General features: G+C 40.5%; 1 pseudogene; it reads right to left on the reverse strand.

The window, feature by feature from the left end:
* Nucleotides 1-286: 286 nt before the first annotated feature.
* Nucleotides 287-1396, reverse strand: LOC141497795 (POU domain, class 5, transcription factor 1 pseudogene; annotated as a pseudogene).
* Nucleotides 1397-5502: the final 4106 nt, after the last annotated feature.

Below are 5502 nucleotides of genomic sequence, written 5' to 3' on the forward strand. Positions count from 1 at the left end.
TTAATTTTTTTTTTTTGGTTGAAGCAAATGTTTAATTTGGAGGGGTCAGAGGGGAGGACCCAATAGAGGTCTTTAAATACTTGAAGGGCTTTGATTCAATATGACTTGCTTAAGATTGTTTTATTTAAGAGTTGGGAGATAAAAGAGATGTGGAACTAATAAACAAATTTTCCAACTTTCCCCCACCCATTCCCCCTCAAAAATCTGTTTATGAATCTCTGAAATATTGATCTCATTCTTCCCTGTTCCTAAATACTCCCAGGATTTAGAGAACTTAATTGATCAACTTCCAGACCTCATAATATTTTGTTGGGTTCCTCATCTCTATTCTCTCACCTTCTCTGTCCAAGGATGGACTAGCCATTCAGCTTGAATGCATGTTAGAGCCCAAAGGGGTAACAGGGAGAGGGGAAAATGCATCCCCCTCTGTGAAAGGAGCTGGGGAATAAAGAGTAGTGAAATGAGGGGCCCCATAGCTGGGATGACTGAAAGGAGGGCCTGGAGGTAGGGGAAAAGCCATAGGTCCCCCAGGGAAGGAGCCAGTTGCCTCAAAATCCTCTCGGGGTGAATTGCCGTTGCTTCGCTTGCCCTTCTGGTGCCTGTACAAAACCAAAGCCCGACAACATCTTTGTCAAGGCCCAGCTGCTCAGCAATATTGCTAATCTGCTGAAGTGTGGGTTTGGGACACTGGAGAAACATGTTCTCCGAGCTTCCCCGAACTCCATTCTCAATGCTTGTGCCTTTCCTCTTTCTGGCTTGTTGAAGGACTGTCTCAGCCTTGCACAGCTCCTGAAGGTGGTCATTGTCATCAGCTGCTTCTAGCCACTTCTGTAGCAGAGGTCGGAGCTTACACATGTTCTTGAAGCTAAGTTGTAGGACCTCAAAGTGACAGATGGTGGTCTGGCTAAAAACCTTCCCAAAGAGTGCCCCCAAGGGGATGCCCACATCAGCCTGGGTATAACCCAGAGTGATCCTCTTCCTCTTTAGCTCCTTGGCAAACTGCTCCAGTTCCTCTGGGGAAGGGGTCTCCTGTGGCTGCTCGTCTCCACTCTCCGCCGGCTCAGTCTTGGAGACCCGGGCAGCGGCGCGGGGCTCTGGGGCGCTGCCCTGGGAAGGGCTCTCAACCCCGGCTCCGGCGTCGCCGTCGGGCGGCAGCGATCTCCTGGGCAGGTGGAACCATCGCTCCCACGTTGGGCTGAGGCTCACAGTAGACACCCCCTCCCCACATATCGTACAAATGGCACGGGGCCGCTCCCCACCCGTCGGGCCCCGGTCCGGTTCCAGTCCCTCCGGGTGGGCCTTGGAAGCCCGGCCAATTCCACGTAGGCTCTGACCCTCCTGCCCCGCCACCACCTCGGGGTGGTGAGAAATGTTCAGGAGCCAGGTGTCCGGCCATGCGGGAGTTTTAATTTTTCATTGTAAAATGGAACTCAAATTACTTGTCATCCTAGCTTCATAGGGTGGTTAAGATTAGATCATGAGATAATGTTTATGAATTACCATTTATATGTCGACTATTGCTGAAGCAACAAAGAAATTCCTATCTACTTTTTTTTTTAAAGGCAATGGGGTTAAGTGGCTTGCCCACGGCCACACAGCTAGGTAATTATTAAATGTCTACGGTCAGATTTGAACTCAGGTACTCCTGATTCCAGGGCGGAGTGCTCTATCCACTAGCACTACCTAACCACCCTCATTCCCATGTATTTATGAAAATTCCTGGGTTCCTTCAAGGTCCTGTTCTTGTATCATCTCTTAGGAATGGCCTTGCCTGATTACTTCAGTTGCTAATATTCTTTCCTAATATTCTCCTCTAAAAAGTTAGGTATTTGACATAACATAATGAATGAAGATCCAACTGCAGAGCCAGAAAGACTTGCATTCAAGATTGACAACTTGATTAGTTTTGAGATCCTTGATAAGTAATTTAACGTTTAAGTGCCTAAGACAATTCTGTAAATTATCCACAAGATGATGATCTCTGTTGGTGGGGGGGGGGGGGGTAGTTCCCATAAATAATTGCCTTCATGGATGAAATCACAGTTCTAGATGAAGAGAAAAAATTATTAATTTAATTTTTGAAAACTGTATCTTTCCCTAAAACTGTAATCATCTTGAGGGTAAGGTCATAGTTAGACTGTCTTCATATTCCCATGTGCTATAGTAGCATAACTTCATGTTGCATAGAATAGCTTGGAACATATGTTATTCATTATACTAACTTACTATGATGTTCTGATAGTTTATTTTCCTTATTGTTCCTTTTTTATTCTTCCTTGTGAAAAGAATGCTCTCTTCTGGCTTGCTGCCTTTGCATAATCTCTTCTCCTTGGTGGTGCAGTGTATACAGCACTGAAGCTGAAGTCAGGAGGAAAGGAATTAGACTCTAGTCTTAGACATTTGATATTTATTACTTGTATGACCTTAGGCAAGTCATTTAACCATGATGGTCTCACATCCAGGGACATCTCCAGTTTTCTTTACTCATATATGACTACTGGACCCAGAGGTCTCTGGAGAAGATGACTCTGGAGGAGAAAGTGAGGTTGATAAGTTAGAAAACCATCCCTCACTCAGATTCATTCATATGCTTGTCATGGAATTACCTTCCTAATGTCAAAGTGCTCTTTGAGAATAAAGGAGAATCATTATCATCATTCTTTTGCCTGGAATGCACATTGTCTTTCCTTTAAATTCTTAGAATTCAAAATTTCCTTCAAAGCTCAATATCAATATTATTGTCTATATAAGATCTTTCCTGATTTCACCAACCTACTGGTGCCCTGCACTCTTATGGCTCTTTTCTATTTGCTCATTGGAGTATATACTATTTCTTCCCAATATAATGTAAACTCCTTGTGGGATGACACAATTTCCTTGAGACCTCCCAGTTGGACCTAACACATCGGAAATGTTTGTGGATTGATTAATGGAATGATTCAAATGTGAGATGTTTCTCATTTTGTCTTCATCATCCTAGAACCTAGCTCTCTGCCTTGTCCATCAATAAAAATATATTTATTGCTGATTTTAATGAGAAAACATCATTCATTATATTCATGTTGGCAGACATTTTTTTTGGTTTTTTCCCCTCTTCTACCTAATGTATTTTTTTTGTTTATTTTCCCTTTTGTTCAATGTAGACTAATAATACTGAACCAGAAGAGGGTCCAGTAATGGTTGCCCTAAGTAGATATTTACAATTATTCCCCAAAACACTTTCACAACTCTCTGCTCAGTAGAAAGATTCCCAGCAAGACATTTTATATGGTCAATTACATTCAGATTTTTCAACCTTACAAGTTAAGGGAGTAAATATAGGCTTGAGGCACTACATGTTGACACATCACCATGGGGAGCAATCTGTCATCTGATGAACCTGCTCAGTATTTCAGGATGGGGACGTGGATGTTCTTGGGGTGAGTAGAGAACAAAGATTTCCAATCTTTGCACTCTGATATTTACCAACATGTATTCCAGTTGACATAGTGGGAGGGATAGGACAAGTTTTCAACCAACAATAATAGAATCATGGTTAGACCTCATTGGCTCTGATAAAGTCACTGCACAGAAATCCTTGGGGTTTCTTTGAGGTTCATATGGAAAGATGAGACAAAAGAATAGAAGGGCTTTGAGTTCAGTTTTTTTTTTTGTCTGACAGACTTTCTTTTGAGAGAGGAAGAAGAATAGAAAGTAAAAAGTGCTAGATCTGGAGAGACCGAGGTCCAAATTCTGCCTAAAACACTTACTAGCTGTCCCTGAGCCTCAGTTTCCCCATCTGTGGTGATCAGAATACCTGTTTTATAACCTTCTTTGGAACGTCAAAAAGAATAATATATGTAAGGCATTTCATAAATATCAAAGTTCTAGATTCTTGACCTAAAACTGTAGGATCTCAGATAAGATCTAGTCTACTCTATAATTTTTTTAATGTTTTTTCAAGGCAAATGGGGTTAAGTGGCTTGCCCAAGGTCCCATAGCTAGGTAATTATTAAATGTCTGAGGCCAGATTTGAACTCAGGTACTCCTGACTCCAGGGCTGGTGCTCTATCCACTGCGCCACCTAGCTGCCCTATTCTATAACTTTTTACATTTGAGAAAGAAGTGAAGGGACTTTTCTAAGTTCACACATCTGAGGTAGGACATCTGAATACAAACTTAGGGCTATTCCCATTACATCATTTGGAATCACTAGAATTACAGCCCGTCATTTTGTATTTTATCCTAAACTTAATGACCAGATATGATCATGGCACTCTACAACTCAAAAATCTTTGATTCATAGCTCCTTATTGTATTACATATTAAATTAAGAATTAATTGCTCAGAATGACTTTCAGGGCTATCTCTGATTTGTCCTCCCCCACTACTTTTCCAATTTTTCTCCCATGTCCCACCCCAGTCCAGTACTCTCCTACTTAGGCTACGCTTCAGCTCAGTTATTTGAATCAAATACTTCTTGGTTTTTCCCACCTTCCTATCTTTGTTCAAACTGGTCCACTTTCCTTAATTGCCTTCTCTGCTCTGGCACTGCCTGTTGAAATCCTACCCAATTTTTAAAATCCAACTCAAATGAGAGCTAGCACAGAGAGAACATTCACTGATGGCTATCCCAATATGCAGACATGGACTCTCCCTCCTTTGCATTCAAGTTATATTTTAGATACTGTTGGTATATTTTACTTTCTCTTTTGCATTGCAATGGTTTACAAGTGTCTTATCTATTTTATTAGATTACAAACACCATAAGGGAAGGACACATATATTATTCAATAGCAGAAGATTGCTAATAGAATATACTTGAATTTCTGCAAGGAATCTGATGAATTCTTTCATGTCAACCTAATGGACAAAGAGAGAAATAGGCTAGATCAGTAGTGTCAAACTCAAATTGAAATAAAGGCCCCCTAGCATCCTTACTGGCTCTTGTTAACTTAGAAAAACATATGTTAGCATTACCTATGTTTTATTATATTTTTACTTAGGTTTATAAGTATTTCCCGATTACATTTTTATCTGGTTCTGGTACCCTCAGCTTGTGGTGGGCAGCAATGCAGCCCAAGGGCAGTATGTTTGACATTTCTGAGCTAAATGGTAATACAGTTCAGAAGACTTGAAATTGACTGTACTCCAAGTTTACTGATGAATTGATCAATATTACTTTGAAATAAGAGTTCCAGAGAAATGCCCTATGGAACTGAAATCAACTTTGTTTTACTAAACTGTGTATCAATAATTTAGATAAAGGCATAGATAGTAAGTTTATCAACTCTACAAATGCCCCAAAGTAGGAAAGTGCATTTAACCCATTAGATGGTTCTAGTCAAAAGAAAATGAGGGTTAAAGCTTCACTTAGCTTACATGTTTCTGATACGAAGGAAATGAGATAATATGAGTAAAATATCTTCCAAATTTGAAAACATTATATAAGTGGGAACATTTTTAGTCTATATCAACAAAGTGATACTTTTCAAGCTTAAGAAGATTGAGAGTTAAGTTGCA

The sequence above is a fragment of the Macrotis lagotis genome, chromosome X, assembly GCF_037893015.1.
Source record: "Macrotis lagotis isolate mMagLag1 chromosome X, bilby.v1.9.chrom.fasta, whole genome shotgun sequence".
NCBI classification, from domain to species: domain Eukaryota; kingdom Metazoa; phylum Chordata; class Mammalia; order Peramelemorphia; family Peramelidae; genus Macrotis; species Macrotis lagotis.